This window comes from Dromiciops gliroides, chromosome 1, assembly GCF_019393635.1.
Source record: "Dromiciops gliroides isolate mDroGli1 chromosome 1, mDroGli1.pri, whole genome shotgun sequence".
Classification (NCBI taxonomy): Eukaryota; Metazoa; Chordata; class Mammalia; order Microbiotheria; family Microbiotheriidae; genus Dromiciops; species Dromiciops gliroides.
This window is the reverse complement of record NC_057861.1, coordinates 206,231,314-206,250,553: the sequence shown is the minus strand read 5'-3', so window position 1 is coordinate 206,250,553 and position 19,240 is coordinate 206,231,314.

The following is a 19,240-nucleotide window of genomic DNA, read 5'->3' as shown; positions in this document are numbered from 1 at the left end:
CAAAAACTAAAAACAAAAACTTAGGCAGTTTTGAAGTGTTATTTGAAAGCTTTTATAAAATTTCTAGGACTTCCAAAACCTTTCCCTCAACTCATTCTATTACTATCCCTGATACAATGGTTTGAATGTCTACATTTTAAGCCTTTTGCAGACTAAAGTAATAAATGTTAATGGTACTTTGGAGAGGGAGCAAGTTAAACCATGTCACCCTTTAATACATCAGTTCAAATTGATTTATCAGATCAACTAGCCCTTCACCTAATAGAGAGTATAATGGAAGAATGAGAGATAAGACAGTCCTGTAGTTGCACATGCCTGAATGGAGGAATGATTGAATTAATGCACTAGCTAGGTAACAATCTTAGTTGGAAGGATGGGGCGAATCAGGAAGGATATGCAACAAATATGGTGATGCTTGGGGAGGACAGGCCTTTGTGAAAGTCTCAATGAAAATGCTAGAAAGACAGGAAACATAAAAAAGCACCACATATCTGGAGTGAGATGGCTTAGGAAAAAGGGTTTCTAAAGGAGAAAGGAGTGATCCAGATATCATTTGACCAAGGTCTTTGCACAACTAACCTTGAAGACAGAGATGATGTCTACAAGATCCCAAAGACTTGGCCTGTAGAGTAGTAATGGGAAAGTAGAAAACAAGGATATCTTTGGATTCTTTCATCCCTCAAGACTTTTAATAACTTGGGAGTCAGCATGATATAATAAAAAGATCTCTGACTCAGGAGTGAGGAGAGTAAGGGTTAAATTCCCTTGGGCAATTTTTTAACCTGCTTGGATCTCAGTTCCCACATTTGTAAATAAGAGTCTTCATAATGGAGCCATGTTTTTTTAATGTTTTGGGGGAGTCACGGACCCCTTTGAAGACCCTATGAGGCAGTTACATTGTACAGTAAATAGAGAAATGGGCCTGGAGTCAGGAAGACCTGAGTTCAATTGTGGTCTCAGACACTAGCTATGTGATCCTGGACATCACTTAAACTCGGTTTGCTTCAGTTTCCTCAACTATGACATGAGGATCATAACAGACTATCCCTCTCAGCATTGTTATAAGGAGCAAATGAGATAATATCTATAATACAGTAGCTGACATATAGTAGGGCCTTAAAAATGCTCATTTCCTTTCCTTCCTTTTGGCAGTCTAATGAAACCTCAGAATAATATTTTAAAATGAATAAAAAATAGGTTTTAAAAAGGAACCAATGGGGGCAGCTAGGTGGCACAGTGGAAAAAGAATCAGCCCTGGATTCATGAGGACCTGAGTTCAAATCCAGCCTCAGACACTTGACACTTACTGTTTGACCCTGGGCAAGTCACTTAACCCTCTTTGCCCAGCAAAAACAAAACAAAACAAAACCCCCAATTATATTGAAATTTAGTTATTGAAATATATTTTAAAGAAACAAGGTCAGTGATCCTGGTTTAAGAAAACCCGAACTAGAAGAATACTTCAGCTTGGCAGTCCCTTTCTGCTCCAACTGATTTTGGAGTGGTTTGTGATATGTATACTTTACTCTGATGCTTTCTCTTGCCACCTCACATTTTTAACTGAATATACTTTTAATGGAAGATAAATTCACCAGTTTCCCATGTAAAGTGCCTGTTAAAACAATTCACAGTGAAATGGCCCTTTGTCACCTCAAAGAGATTTATGTTATTTATGATTTAATGTTAGAGACCATGACATTGCTTTGCTCTGGGACCTTGGAAAAGTCACCTGGTTTCCTCATCTGGGTATTGGGTCTAACAACATTAACCTACCACACAGCATTGTTGTGTGCAATGACTAATAATACCTAACAGAAAGTAGAGAGATTGTGGGCAGCTATGATCAATCATTTCCTGGCATCCATGGCCAACGTAAATGATCCTAGGGCTGTATGATACACTTCCTCAGTTCTCAATACCTGCAAAGTCTGCAAATCTAATAAAAATTGCTTAGTTTTCTCCATCCCATAGAAGCAGCTATGAACAATTCATCAGCAGAATATTGAGACTACTAACTCAAATATTTTTCATGCCTCTAGAATTAAATTTTCCATTTGATTTCATCCCAAATATAAAAGGATAAAGTTAAATTTCTGATACCTTCTCCCTGTTGGATCAGTTTTTAAATTCTTTCAAATTTAGTTTCATCAAAAAAAAAAAAAAAACCCAAACAAACAAATTTAGTTTCATCACAGTTAAAAAAAAATGTAAATTGTCCTAAGAAAAACTTGGTTTCTTTCAACCTATTCTTTTTGTTAAAATTTATTTTTCCTCTAGCATTATATGCAAATTTGACTGCATCACAGGCTTATTAGAGTCTATATAAAAGAGAGATCTGTCAGGATCATTCCTTTTGCTTATTTTTAAAATGATGCAAGCAATCACATAATGTTGAAATTTAGCATAAAAATCATTCATATTTATATATCACTTAAGGCTTGAAGCCACAAGGTAAGTTAGGCAGGACAAGTATTATTCTCAGACTCAATTTACAGGAGAAAAAAAGATTCACAGGTTTACCCAAGGTTCACAGAGGTTAATCAATTTGCTGAGAACTTGGAAGTTAGGTAGCAGAACAGAATTCTAGTCCAAGTTTCTCCTCAGATTTAGACTAAAGGACTAGTTGTGGACTTCCTTTCAAATGTATCTTTTCTTTGCTAAATGGTCAGGTAGGTTGTTTAACTTCCATATGCCTTATTCATTTGATTGCCATATGGATTATGAGGGGTTTTCTTATCTTTTAATCCATGATTGCTTCCATCATAGCTATATGCTCTCCTCATTTGATTAAATTAAAAACAATATTGGTGTTCCCAAGAAATAGATGGGCATTCTATTTTTATTATTAGTCAGTCAGCAAGTTTTATAGAACAAATATATATTATATAAATCCATCTCCTTCAACTACTGGTTTGCTAAGAATTTATTAAATGTGTACTATGTTCCAGGCACAGTGTTAGGCACCAAGAAGACAATGACAAAAATGAAGCAGTTCTTGTCCTCCAGAAATTTATATCCTATTAGAGGAGACAACAAACATATGCAACTATATGTAAAATATAACAAAGTAAATATAGTATAATTCTTTTTAAAATATTTATTTGTTTAAAATTTTAAGTTCCAATTTAATGAGTGGGTAGAGGCAATATGTTGGAGGAAAGGCAGTAACTTCTCAGACCTCACCATAGGATCAAGCCTAAAACCTCAAAATAATACCATAGGATGATTCCTGGAGCCTCAGAACCCACAAAAGGACAGGGTGAGACTATTTCCCAGCAAGAGACAGGTTGGAAGTTTGGATTGGCAGAAGGGGTCTTCTGTGCAGGGGAAGGAGTGGAGCCCAATACCACAGTCATGCCAAAACAGATCTAGACCCACACCATGCCACACAGATCCAGCCCCAGGCTGGCCATCCAGACCTGGGCTTCATTGACACAAATCCAGACCCAGACCACACCAACAGAGATCCAGCCCAAGGCAGGCTGCACCAGAGAAAGAGAACCCTGAAGCCTCTAGCTGACCCATGTTGACATCTTCAGAATAAAGTTAAGAGGTAAGAGAAATGCACAGGAGGAAAGGAAAAGGGAGAAGGAGACTGGGGAAAAGTAGCTCACATAAAAGAAACAAGAAAAAGCTTAAGGATAAGAGGGAAAGATTGGGAAGGAGCAGGGAAGTGAATGAACCTTTCATCAGAATTGGCTCAGAGAGGGAATAACATATACACCCAAGTGGGTATAGTAATATATTGTGCCCTGAGGAAAAGTGGGAGGGGAAGGAGATAGGGGAGGAGGTAAAGGCAGGAAGGGCAGATTGGGGGAATAAGTAAAAAGCAAAAAACACTTTTGAGGAGGGATAGGGTTAAGGAAGATAGAAAATAAAGTCAATATCAAGGGGAGGGAATAAGATGGAGTGTAATACAGTTACTAACAGCAACTCTGAAAAAAATGATAAGCATTATGCTATCAGAAGGACATATGAAAAATGAAAACCATCAACAGAGAAAGAACTGATGGTGTCTGAATACAGATTGAAGTATAATTTTATTTGTTAGTTCCTTTCTAAAGTTATGTAATGATTGGAATGATGCCACCTGTTAGAGACTTCTTCTAGGAAAACTCCAACATGAGGAGAGGGCCTCTGAGGGCAGGACTATGCGTCTTTTCTTTGGCGTCAGGAAGTGATGTTTGCTTGTGGGAGGAAGAAGGGGGAGGCTGGTGAGCTGGCTTGCTCTCTTTCCGGAGGACTCTGATGGAGAAGGGAGCTAGAAATGTGCTCTCCCTTTAATAGATAGATGAATCTAGGCCTTTCTCTTTCTCTTCACCAAATTCTTATTCTCCTTATTAAATGCTTAAAAGTCTAACTCTTGCTAAAGCTTATAATTCATTGGCGACCACTCATTGGATATTTTAGACAGTATAGCTAGAATTTTAGCCCTTACAGTTATTTTGTCTGTTTTTTTCACAACTGGACTGATGGGAAGATGTTTTGCATGGCTACACATGTATGACTTATATTGAATTGCTGCATTTCATAGGGATGGTCGAGGAGGGAGTGAAGAAGAGAATTTGGAACACAAAGTTTTAAAAAAATCAGTTTGAAAAATAATTATGAGCAGGAGGAGTTCAGAGGAACCTGGAAGGACTTACATGAACTGATGCTAAGAGGAACAGAACCAGGAGAACATTGTACACAGTAACAGCAACATTGTGTGATGAACAATGAAGATAGACTTGACTCTTTTTAGTAGTACAACCATCCAAAACAATTTAAATGAATTTCATGATAGAAAATGATCTCAACATCTGGAAAAAAGAACTATGGATTATGAATGCAAATTGATCCATACTGTTTCTACTTTTGGGCTGTTTTATTTTCCTTCATTTTTGAGGTTTTTCCCTTGTGATCTGACTCTTCTTTCACAATATGATTAATGAAGAAATATGTTTAAAGTGATTGCACATATATAATCTATATTAGATTGCTTTCCGTCTTGGGGAGGAGGAAGGTAGGGGTGGGGTGGGAGAAAACTTTGGAACTAAAAATCCTATGAAAACAAATGTTAAAAACTATCCTTATATGTAACTTGAAAATAATAAAATACTGAACTACCAAGAAAAAAAAGAGTCAGGGAAAATTGCCCTGATATTCTAGAAAAAAAAAGTCAAATATAAATTGAAAGAATACACTGATCACCTCCTGAAAGAGATCCCAAAATGAAAAATTCCAGGAATATTATAGCCAAATTCCAGAGATCCCAGGTCAAGGAGAAAATATTACAAGCAGCCAGAAAGAAACAAGCAGGTAATATGGAGCCACAGTCAGGATAGCACAAGATCTATCAGCTTCTACATTAAAGAATCAGAGGGTGTGGAATATGATATTCTGGAGGACAAAGGAATTGGGATTACAATCAAGAATCACTTACCCAGCAAAACTGATCATAATATTTCAGGGTGGAAAATGGGACTTCAATGAAAAAGAGGACTCCCAGGCATTTGTGATGAAAAGACCTGAACTAAATGGAAAATTTGACTTTCAAATACAAAATCCTAGAGAAGCATAAAAAGGTAAACAGGAAAAAGAAATCATGAGAGATATTAAAAGGTTAAACTGTTTACATTCCTACATGAGAAGGTAATATGTCTAACTCATAAGAACTTTCTCATTACTAGGGCAGATGATAGGAATAAATTTAGACAGAGGGTACAGGTCGTCATTGATTATGAATGGATGATATTGGTAAAACATTTATCTTTTGTTTAGTGAGGTGGGTGACATGCCCAGTGTCACACAGGTGGTGATGTCTTGTATCAGGCTGGATTTGGGGTCAGGTCCTCCTGGGTCCAGGGTGGATACTTTGTCCCTGTGTCACCTAACTGACCCATGATGACATCTTTAAAATAAAATTAAGGGGTAAAAGTATTGCACTGGAAGAAAGGGAAAGGGAGAGGTGAAATGGTGTAAATTATTTCACATAAAAGAAGGAAGGAAAAGCTTATGGTGTGGAGGGAAAGTTAGGGGAGGAGCAGGAGAGTGAATGAGCTTTACATGCATCAGAATTGGCTCAAAGAGGGAATAACATACACACTCAATTGAGTATAGCAATGTATCTTCCCCTGTGGTAAAGTGGGAGGGCAAGGGGATGGGGGGGGGGTTGAAGGAAGGGAGCATAGATTGGGGGAGGGACAATCAGAAGCAAAACACTTTTGAGGAGGGATAGAGTAAAAGAAGACAGAAAATGGAGTGAATATCATGGGGAGCAAAAAGGATGGAGGGAAACATATTTAGCAATAGTAACTGGAGGAAATTTGAAGCAGAGGCAAGATGAGGATGAGGATGATTATGGTACTTCGCTGGGCTATTATGAAGAAAATTCTTTTTCAGGTATAAGGTACTATATAGATGTTGGCTATTATTGTTGTCTCAATAATCAAACTTATGGGTGTTATGTAAGGAAATCTCCCTTTAAAATACTATATAGGGACAGCTAGGTGGCATAGTGGATAGAGCCCTGGCCCTGAAGTCAGGAATACCTGAGTTCAAATCCAGCCTCAGACACTTGACACTTACTAGCTGTGTGACCCTGGGCAAATCACTTAACCCCAAATTGACTCACCCCCCAAAAAATCCTATATAAATGTAGTCTATTATTTAAAAGAATAGATGAGCTGAATGCTATCAGAAAAAAAAAAACCTGGAAAGACTTACATGAGCTGAACAAAAGTGAAATGTACTGTATACAAAATAATAGCAATATTATAGGATGATCTGTTGCAAATGACTTAATTATTTTTGGTGGTGCCATGATACAAGACAATTTCGAAGGACTGAAGGAAAAAAAAAATGCAATTCGTCCACAGAGAAAGAACTGATGGTATCTGACTATATACGGAAGTATATTTTGTTGTTGTTAGTTTCTATATCTAAAGTGTTTTGCTTGATATAGTTTACACTACTACACATGTATAGCTTATGTTAAATTTCTTGAGTTCTTATGAGGGGCTAGAGAGGGAGTAAGAGAATTTGGAACACAAAGTTAAAAAAATCAATGTTACAATTTGGTTTTACATGTAAGGTGGGGAAAAATTCTAAATACCTAAATAAATAAGAAATTTAAAGCCAAAAAAACCAAAACAAAAAAAAATAAATTTTGAGTTCTGAATTATCTACCTCTCTTAAGCCCCTCCCCACCCATTGAGAAGGAAAGCAATATGATATCCATCATACATGCAAAGTCAAGCAAAACCTATTTCCAATGTTATTCTTGGCATAAGGCAGTAGCAGGTGGCAGAGATCACAGATGTATAGTACCTGAGATGATGTTTCAGCTGAATTTTGAAGGAAATTAAAAACTATGATTTGAAGAAGTGAGGAGGGAGTATATCACAGATATGGCAGATAACTTGTGTAAAATCAAAGAGATGGAACTTAGTCTCATATATAAAGAATTACAAGAATTCCATTATTGCTACATATAGAGCTTTTTTAAGGGAAGGCTGGAAAAGCATATTACAGCTAGGTTGTGGAGGGCTTCAACAGCTAAACAGAAGAGTTTGTCTTCAAGCCTAAGTGTAATAAATAGGTAGCCACTGGAGTTTACTAAGCAGGACAATGAAACTGCTAAATCTGTTCTTTAGGAAGACCATTTGACAGTTGTGTGGAGGGGAGCAATTTGAGGATTTAAGACAGTTAGAACAACTAGGCAGCTATTGTAATGATTCATGTGAGAATTAATAAGTGTGGGGGCCAAGTGAGTGAAAACAAAAGGATAGACAGATGAGATATTCTGGAGGCAACATCTGCAAAACTTGGGTACTGGTTGGATATAGAAGATATCTCTAAGGTATTAAACTGAAAGTATTAGAAGAATGGAACTTCAATTAAAATAAATAAGGAAATTCAGAAGAGACTGGGTTTAGAAGAAAGAGAAGTAGTTTCTTTTGGGTACATTAAGTGTGAGGTGCCGATGGGACATGCAGTTCAAAATGTCTCACAGTAATTTGGTAATGTGAGACTAGAGTTCAGGAGAAAGTTTAGAATTCAAATATAGATATGAGACTCATCTACATATCCCATGAGAACTTATAATAACACCAAAAAACACAGTGTAGAGAGAGAAGAAAAGAAAACCCAAAGGGATTGAGGAGAAGTCGGAAAGTCAGGAAGAAAACAAATATAAAGAGTGGTTAAAAAAAAAAAAACACAAACCTCCAAGGAGTACATATTATTCAAGGAGGAAAAGTGATCAATAGTATCAAAAGCTCCAAAGAAATAAAAAATGATACAGACTGAGAAAAGACCAACTAAGAAGCATTCTTTCCTATAATTTTTATGTAGGTGCATGAATGGAATCTAGATCGGCTAACTAGCCAACTTTCCCAAAGAAACTTGTATGATGACAGTGACATGGGGACTACCTATTCTATTTATACCCATTGCCTCTGAATCTCATTTTTGAAATGAATGTATTTTTTATGATTCTGGATGTTATACTATTTTCTTTATTCTCTAAATATTCTGTCCAATGAGCTCTTTGTCTTTCTCTATATAGAGTACTAACATGGCTCTCCTTGACCACCCTCTATCTTTTCCAGCAGAACTTTAAGAAATTGAATAGGCAGTTAAAGTTGAGTCATACCATTCATCCAGCCAAATTTATTTGTGCCAACACCAAAATGGTCTTTGGAACTTCATGGCTTCTAGGGTCTATTTAATCTTGTTTCTGGAAGCAGCATGATATATTTTTATAAAAAGAAAAGAAAAAAAAACAATGACCTGAATTCTCTGGCACATGAGTTCTTTGTATGAAGTAGTGAATATATATTTGTGAATAGTTATACTTTCATTTTGTTTGTTTTTGCAGAACAATGGGGGTTAAGTGACTTGCCCAGGGTCACACAGCTAGTAAGTGTCAAGTGTCTGAGGCTGGATTTGAACTCAGGTCCTCCTGAATCCAGGGCTGGGGCTTTATCCACTGCACCGCCTAGCTGCCCCTAGCACATGGGCTCATGTCTCACTCTGTTACAACTCATCTATGTGACCCTGGATAATTTATTGTTCATAATCTCTGTGCTACAATGTTCTCATTTGTAAAAGAAATGAGTGTTGGGATTGAATCTATAGATTTTGTTCCATGGACACCTCAGAATAATGTTTTTAAATCCATAAAAATACATTGGATTAGGAAGGAAACCAATTATATGGGTTGCATTGCAAACCTAACATCAAAACAATCATAGGCCCTAAATTAACAATCCCTGGAGAAGATGTCTAAATTATCTTTTGGCTCTAAAGTTCTATTATTTAATATGCAAACCCATATTTACAATCAGTGGACAATAAGTCAATGAGCACTTAGGAAGTATTCATGAAGGTACTGTACTATGGCTGAGGATACAAATAGAAGCAGAAAGACAATCTTTGTTTTCAAATAATTTCCATACTAATAGAGGAAGACAACACATAAAAAAGAGATGAAAAGAAGGGGAGGGGGAAGAGCATGTTCAGTGCAAGGTGCATAGTAGAGAGAGTCCTGTGGAGATGAGTCATCAATGTAGCATGGAGAGGGATGAAGACATCTTTGGCTTGGGCCTTTTCCTTATATTGGAGGTTTTGGGAGGAGGAAGAAGGGGTACTCAGACTTAGTGGGTACTTACAATGTGAGGAATTATATATTTCTTTTTTGTAGTATGAGGTTATAATGTATACAGATTTCTACCAATTTTATCCATGATAAAAAGCAATTTGGAAATGTAGAATGATCAAAGGAGCTATGTCCACCTCTAATGAATCATTCTATTCAACTCTTCCTTCACTGCTAAGTTGGTTTATAATATCTGGAAAAAAGTCAATAAAAACTCAAACTTTGAAGTTATCCCAACTGAGGGATATTGGGAAGATGAATAGTGACCAAGTCCCTGTACATGAGGTTAATTACTGTAATGCAAAATATCTTGAGGGGAAATGCTTCTCAGAAATATTACAATTTAACCTTAGGATCTTAAAAACCATAATTCCTGTCATAAGATATTCTAATTACAAGCTCTGTACAAGGGCTTTTTTTATTCTGAAGAATTTGAAATCCTCTAATGAGGAAGAATTTAAAAAGCAAACAGAGAATTGAAATGTCAAGGGTCAATATAGACAATGACTAGAATTTTCTAAGTCTGGGATGACAAGAAAGAATGAAGCAGAAAGGAGGTCAGATTTATCAAAGAGAATTAATTACCCGTCTAAATTCTTTTTTTTTTAATTAACAACTCAATTGCATACTAATTTAAAAGTATACATAAAGCTCTGAGAAGGTAGCAAAATATGGCCTATGAAAATATTGCTTTTTCCCACCTTTTGATTCAATGTGTTATCTTTCATTAATTCATTGAACAAATATTTGTTAATCGCCTGTTAGAGCAAGTCATTGTGCAAGATGGGAACATAAAATATAATTGTTATTATTACTGTTGTTGTTAATAATAATAATAAATATTTAAATAGCACTTAAATATGTTATCTTATTGGATACTCACAACAGCCCTGTATGGTATATCTTAATATTATGAGACAGAGAGGTTAAATGACTTACCTAGACTTACAGAAATGTGTTTGTGGCAGGATTTGAAATCAGCTCTTCCTAACTCAAAGTCATATGCTCTGTCTAATGAACCAACCAGCTTGCCAACATTTCAACCATTCCTTTGAAAGAGACATAATTGGAACATATTTTGACAAAATCCAAACCAAAAGAGCATTTCTTATTGAGGGCCAAGTTATCTCAAAGCTTATATTCACAGGCAACTTTTGTTTTCCAGTGTGTATGGGTAGAGCAGTATTTTTCAGAGTGGGGTTATGCACCTTCAGGGGCCCATGGCATTAATCAATGGGGTTGTGGCATGACACCAAGGAGTATGTGATTGATCAACTCAACGGTGAAAATAGAGGTCTCATCCCAACCTTCCCTTGATAGCCAATCACAGGCTGATCTCCAACACAACTACATGGCCCTCTTCATCTAATTTGGTTCCATACTCGTAAACTTTGTGCCTTCTTCCCATTGATTACCTCTCATGGCTACATCAGAGTTAACATCTAAGGGAAATTATAACCATATCAAAGGCAACTCCTCATGCAAAATTATCCATGGAGGGATCATACCCTGCTTTTGCCACTCCACTCTCCCCGACCCATTACCTCAGACTGAATTCCAGGACAGTGTGTTGTGAGTGAGAACCGCCCCCCCCACCCCATTCCTCTACTCTGCCTACACAAAGCCCTTCACCAATTTCACTGAGATTCAATGAGTTGTACCAGTATAGAATAGTTACAGTCTTCATTAAAAATCTCCTTGCATTATTTTCACCTCTTCCATAGTCCCCTATTACTATGGAGAAGACCAGCATCCCTCTTTCTGTAAGTATTAATTACTCACTCTCCCATATCTCCAACTATACAAATTATGTTATTTGTAGCTCCAGAACATCACTCATATCTGCTCCACTTGCATCGTTACCATGTTTGTTCAAAAACTCATCAGCTCTCACAGAGTATTTTGATAACACTCTAATTGTTATCCCTCCCTCTCTTCTCCCCTTCAATAACTCCTCCACAGAGTTGTCAATATGATTTTCCAAAACTTTAGGTTTAACCATATCACTATTCTCTATAATAATAATTAATGATGATTATGATGCTGATACCTGTCATAATATAGATGATGATTCTAGGCACTATGTTAAGTGCTTTATAAATATGATCTCATTGCATACTTGCAATAACCCTAGGAGGTAGGTTCTCTTATCATTTCCTTTTTTCATTTAAGGAAAATAAGGCTGAGTAAAGGTAAATGTCTTGCCCTAGGTCACACAACTAGTAAGTATCTGCAGTTGGATTTAAACTCAAGTCTTCCTTACTTCAAGCCCAACACTCTATTCATTGTACTACCTAATTGCCACATAATAATAAAATAAAACCCAAGTCCCAAAGCCAATTGGTATGTGACTTTTTCATCAGTGGTGGAGATAAATGCCCTATGGGACAAGAGCAAGAGAGAAAGGAGAGCTCCAGTCTCTTCAGCCTTGTCACTTCTATGAGTCTCCTCAGGTTCTTTGGGTTCTACAGTTGTTCCAGGTACTTCTAGCTTCAAAAGAGCAGATGGATAACTTCAGATTGCTGAAAAGAGAATACGACTTAAGAAGAAGCTGATGTGACAATCCATCATATCCCTATTCTCAACTGAATATACTAGAAACTTCCCTGTGGATGATTCTTGAGACTTTATCTTTTGGTTGAGCTGAGTTACATCAGTCAGTGGGAGAGGCCCTTCGCTATGTGCTATCTAGTATATATTCTCCTATGTATACATTCTCTTATGTCTGTTGTGCAAATGATTTGTATAAATGGGTTTCTTTTAATTTCTATGTGTGTTCACTATTGAACGGGTATTTGGTGAAAAAGAGGTCATCTTCAATATAAAGCTGGAACCCTCAATTCTCCACTAAGGAACAGTCATCAGAAGTTTAGCTTGAAGCAAAGAATCACTGTAGACTAATTGAATGTAAGAAGGCAGATAGATATAATTCTAGCCCACTGCTCCCTCTTTCTGAAGAGGGCCGAGTGTATAAGCTTTTGGCCCCAACCTGCTCCATCTATTCTTTGCTAGAATTAAAATCTCCTCTAGAGAAAGGTTGGGGAAATAGAAGCTAGAGGCTACATGTAGGGTGGACAGCCCTAGCTACAAAGATAAATAATAATAATACATAGCAATGGGTCATTATTGCCTCTAGAATTGAATATAATCTCCTCTATTTGTTTTTTAAGTCCTTCACAACTTGGTTGCAACCTACCTTTCCAAATTTATTATACATCAATCCCCTAGTCCAACTCAACAGTCCTGCCAAACTTGCTTTCATGTTTTAACTTATATATTCCATTCTATTTCTCAAAAAAAAATAGGATCACATAGAAAAAATTCTTATTAATAGTGTATCTTTCTTGTGTTTGTGTTCCTATCAGGATATATACCATTTACTTACAAATGTGTCAGATGAAAAAAATGTCTCCTTATGTGAGGTCTCACATGCTTGGGAGATCACAAAACAAAACCACCTCTGTAATAACATCTGACATATCTATTATTTCAAATAGATGGAAAAGCAGGAGTATGGGTAGGTAGTTATTATTGTGCTCTTGGTCACGTTATTTTTTTAAATTAATAAGACCCAAAGTGATTTTTGCCCATGACTTTGGCATTTTTTCATCCTTCTGTATCTTAAGAAATAATACTTTAACATTCTAAAATTAATTTTACCTCCAAGCAAGAACTTCTGTGACTATTTGGTTTAGTTCTATGACCTATACACATATCTGAGAATGTGATGTTAAAGTCCAAACATAGTAGTTCCATCTCCTTTGATGGTAAAAATACTTTACTATAAAATTCATTGTAAACATTGTAAATCTTCTGTTGTTCTACAAGATTATTTTTTAAATTTTCATTGAACAATTTTGCTTACTTGGGTATCTTGCCAATATCCTTTCAAATTGTTTCTTTTTCCTCCTCTCTATTGTTTCTCAATATTTTGTGAAGTTATACTACTCATCATAAACCATCCTTTTCCATATTGTTTTACAATGAGATTATATTTTAAAATAATGTTTTGATTGGCTATCATGTCTCTTCACTTGGCATGCAAATCAAGTGTTCCCTGACTGAGATGGTTTTTAGGCCCTTTCATTGTCCTAATTATGACAATTGCTTTACATTGGTTAAAATGGAGAAGTTGTAGTACAATGGGAAAAAAAAAGCCCTGGTTTTGTAGTAAGAGAACCTAGTTTCAAATCTTGACTCTGCCTCTTACTACCTATATGACTGTAGGCAAGTCGTGTAACCTATTATTTCAGTTTTCTCATCTGTAAATTTAAGACTTTGAACTGTCATTTCTAAGGTGTATTTCATCTCTAAATCTATGATTCTGGGAAATTCTATATGGAATTATAACAATTAGTATTGGTCTCCTTTCTTCCATTCATTTTCAATGTAAATAAATTGTTTAAATATACAGAATTAGAATTATTTCAATTGCATGCCCAATCTTTTCCTTAATTTTATACTTTCTTCTATTTTTTATTATTAATTTTGGTCTTTGTTCTAAGTCAGTAATCTGCACTGACAGTAAATTTAAGAGAAAATACATGTGATTTCTCCTTTCATAAATACACACACATATATATATATATGATAAAATATAATGAACCATATGGATAATCATAATTCAATATATGTATATATGATGATCAATTTCAATATTTTTGGTGATATAGTGAGTCAATTCTAGTGCCTTTTTAAAAAAAAAAGAAATCATTATTAATAATGTACAGTTATGGGCATATGACCAAAGAATATATCACCAAGTAGTTATAAGCCACTTATCTATATCAGTCCTTAGAAAGCATATACAGTCTGTTTTCTGGACCATTTTCCATAATGTCAATAGAATTTTCATTCTAGTTAAATACAGTTTAGAACCAGAAAATCCAGAAATTTTTCCATTAAAACACTGAAGTTCACAGAACTGATTTGGGGGTCTCTGTATTATTTCAACTGCAAAATAGCACATATGCTTCTTAATGATATACAGTACTACCTCCTCTCCACGTGTGTAAGGATGTGACTCAATATTTCTATCTAGGCAGGATTACAGTCAAGACCCATTGAATTAACTATTGCATACATACATACCAAGGAGTTAAGGCAGAAAATGGGAGATAACATTGAAAATCATTCAGTTTTAGAGCCACAAGGGATTTGTAGGGCAAGTTTCCTGAAATGCACCTGGATCAAAGCATAACCAGGTATAAAAATTTGGTTTGAGCATTTCAGATCTCAAATGCTGAGTCTACTAGAAGGGCTCATGCTAGGGGAAATTGTGCATCTCAGTTTACTTTTGTATCATTGTTTTCTTAATTCTTCCTATACCCCAGGGGCATCATCTCCCCTACTCCCATTTTAAAACCCCAATGATATGTTCTTTCCACTTTTTTCCTATTTAAATTGGCTCTTTAGAAAATTCAGTGTCTGCCAGTGTTTGACTGTAGATTTTTCATTGTTATGTTATAGTGGATTATAAAAAAAAAGTCTTTCTAATTTAAGAATATAAGTAATTGTCTATTATTAAATAATTTTTAAACATAAGTGAGTAGGTTGGAAAGGTTATTTGGGGAAAAGAGGTCATTTACTAGGGTTCTAGCCCTGAACTTTTGTTTCTTTGTGCAATTTTGTATTTGTAAAATTTGTTTTTCATTTTATCTGAAATTACAGTGGAATGGGAAAAAATAATTGTAAAAATTTCCCCCCCACACACTCATAATTTCAAATTTTATTCATTGTTATGCAACCATGTTTTAGTATAAAAGAAGTACTGATTTGGCAAAAGGAAAGAATAGTCTATTTTGGGTAAGAGAACCTGACTTTGAGTCTTTTTCCCACTGTTTGGTATTTTGTCTTTGAACAAGGCCCTCTGAGTACATATTGCCCTCTGAGCATATTTTGCCCTCTCAGTAAAATAATGATGCTATGATAAGCTGTGATAATAAGTGGAGTTCACTTGCCAACCAAAAAGTATTGAATACCTGGTGTGTGTGGTTGGGAGGAGAACCAATATGAATTAAGTAGCTTTTATCGACCAGGTATTATGCAAAGCACTTTACAAATATTATCTTTTTTGTTCCTCATAAGAACCCTGTGACCTCACATGCTATTGTGATCCCTCCTTTACTGTTGAGGAAATGTGGGAAGACAGGTGTGACTTAGAATTACATAATTAATAAGTGTCTGAAGTCAAATTTGAAGGTCTTCCTGACTCCAGGGCCTTTCTTCTATCTACTGTGTCACCTGGTCACCAGATACCATATTATTACAATCTATCAATCATCACTAATTCTAACACTGACCACATAATTCTTGTGTCAGGATCTTTCAATAATCTTGGGAAATGAAAATAGTACAAAAATTTTTAAAAATTAAATAATTTTAAAGCAGGACAATATCTCATAGGATGATTTTTGGAACTGTGATTTCATCGGTGTAAGGAACTCCTAGTAATGAAATTCCCTTCACCAGTGCCATTTGTAGTGTGCTTTAAAAATTATAGCCTTATAGAGTTGCCTAGGTAATTGAATGATTTGTAGAGTTTACGAGGATAATGCAGTTAGTGTGTGTTTGAAGTTCTACATAATGCCAAATCTTCCTGACTCTTCTTATGACAATGATAACTCATGAATATATAATTTCTTCATGTTTAAATAGCACTTTATTCACAAATCCATGAGATAGGTTTCACAGGTTTTATTATCCTAATTTTATAGATGAGGAAAATGAGATTCTGAAAGATTAACTAACTTTCCCATGGACATATTTAGGAAGTTTATGACGCAGACTTTAAAGTCTGGGCAAGCACTATCCCCCATACCATGTTGCCTCTTACAAATCAACTAGATCTTGATTAAAATTGTTTTACAGATGAGGAAACTAAGGCAGATATGTGAAAGTTTTTGCATCAGATCATAAAATTAGTGGCACCCAGAAATAGAATCCAGGCCTCTTTGTCTATACACTCATTACATCACACTACCTAGTTCTCAACTATAATTTATATAATTTCCTTAAAAGATTTGGTTTTATTATTACTGATCTTTAATTCTTACTGAACCATTGCATACTAAATTTAAATTTTTTCTTACAAGTTTTTGGAATAAATTTATTTAAGTTGGTGGTGAATTTCTATAACAGAAACATTTCTCTCTTTTTAATTATTTTTAAATTTTCCAGTTACATATATAGTTTTCAACATTTGTTTTTATAAGATTTCTACTTTAAAATTTTTCTCTCTCTGCCCTCCAGAATACAGCAAGTAATCTGATATAGGTTATATCTATACAATAGCCATGCTGGGAGAGAAGAATCAGAGAAAGAGGGAAAAACCTCAAAAAAAGGAAAACAAAAAAGTAGAAATATTCTTTGAAATTTGCTTGCTCATCATTTCTTAACACTGATTTTTTAATTTAAACTTTGTATTCTAAATTTTATTCCTTCCTCCCTCCTCAACCCTCCCTATGGAATCAAGCACTTCAATATAAGTCATACATGTGCAGTTATGCCAAGCATCTTTATATTAGTCACGTTGTGAAAGAAAATAGAATAACTTTAGAAAGAGGAACTAACAAATAAAATTATACTTCAATCTGCATTCAAATACCATTAGTTCTTTCTCTAAAGTTGATGGTTTGCATTTTTCATATGACCTTCTGATGGCATCCTGCTCATCATTTCTTTCAAAGTTACTATTGCTAACTGTATTACCCTCCATCCTATTCCCTCCCCTTGATATTTACTCCATTTTCTATCATCTTTCACTCTATCCCTCCTCCAAAGTGTTTTGATTTTTATGGACCCTGCCCCAATCTGTCCTCCCTTCCTTCATCTTCACCCCCCTTTCCCCTTTGCCCCCCACTTTCCCTCAGGGCAAAATATATTACTATACTTAATTGAGTGTGTATGTTATTCCCTCTTTGAGCCAATGCTGATGAAAGTAAGGCTCGCTCACTCCCCCACTTCTTCCCCATTTTCCCCTCCACTCCATAAGCTTTTCCTAGTTTCTTTTATGTGAGCTTTTTTATACCCTTCCAACTATTCCTTTCCCTTTCTTCCAGTGCATTTCTCTTACATCTTAACTTTATTTTAAAGATATCATCATGGGTCAGCAAGGTGACACATTGGACAAAACATTAACCCTGAACCCAGGAGTCCCCAAGTCCAAATCCAGCCCCAGACATAAGCCACCCTACCCTGCCTGCCCCACTAAAAAAAAAAAATGGATATATGCTTTACAGATATCATCCCTTCATATTCAATTCACACCTGTGTTCTCTAAGTATATTTCTTTCAGTTGCCCTAATACTGACAAAGTTCTTATTAGTTGAAATTATTATCTTCTCATGTAAGAATGTAAACCATTTAATCTTTTAATGTCCGTCATGATTTCTTTTTCCTGTTTACGTTTTTATGCTTCTGTAGGGTATTTCTATTTTACCTCCTGCTTCTAGAATATCAATTTCCCCTTAAAATTTCCTGTAATATGATGTCTAGGCTATTATTTTGGTCATAGTTTTCAGGTAGCCCAATGATTTTCAAACTATTTCTCCTAGACCTATTTTCTAGTTCAGCTCTTTTTCCAAGGAGATATTACATATTGCCCTCTATTTTTTTTTATTCAACTGAATTTGCTTTATTGTGTCTTGGTTTCTCATAAAGGCACTAGCTTCCATTTGTTCAATCCTAATCCTTAGGCAATTATTTTCTTCAGCGAGCTTTTGTATCTCCTTTCCCATTTGGCTTTTCAAGCTATTGACTGTTTTCTCATGACTCTCCTGCACCACTCTCATTTCACTTTCCATTCTTCCCTCTTACCTCTCTAAATCTTCCTTCTATATCTCCTACTTTCTCTTCAAAGTCCCTTTTGAGTACTTCCATGGCCTGAGACCAATTCATATTTTTCTTGGAAGCTTTGGATGTTGTAGCTATGATTTTGTTATTATCTTCTTCTGAGGGTTTATTCTGTTCTGCCACTCCCCCAAAGAAGCTTTCTATTGTCCACTGGCTGTTTTGCCTACTCATCTCAACCTGGAAGTAGACATCTGATTGAAATCTGATTCTCTATGGTTGGAAGTTGGCATAACTGTGCCCCTCCCCCACTGGGCCACCACCACTAAATTTGGCCCACTGGTTCAGAACCAGGGTGCTTAGCCTCAACTCCATCAGAGTCTGTCACCACTTCATCCTGGCCATCTGCTGAGTCTCCTCACTGGTCTGCGAACTGAGCTTCAGAAGAAGCCACTGGTGCATCAGACTCAGAGGTGTCTGTTCCTGGCTAGGTCCAGGCCACGTGCTGAGCTCCTCTCTCAGCATGATCAGCAGATGGTCCCAATTGCCATTTTTGGCTGGAAAATAGTCTCACTCTGTTCTTAGGTGAGTTAGGATGCTCTGGGTTTTCTTTGGTTTTTTTTTTATGGAATTATTTGGAAGTGAGTGGACAGGTTTATTGGGAGTTTGGGGGAGTCACAGCCTCTCTTAGGCCATCTTAGCTCCACCCCCCCATATCTCTCTCTTTTAAAAATAAAATCACAACATGTATTTTTGTACCCACAAGTATGGTCACTTAAAAATTGTCACCAATAATCTGTGCTAAAT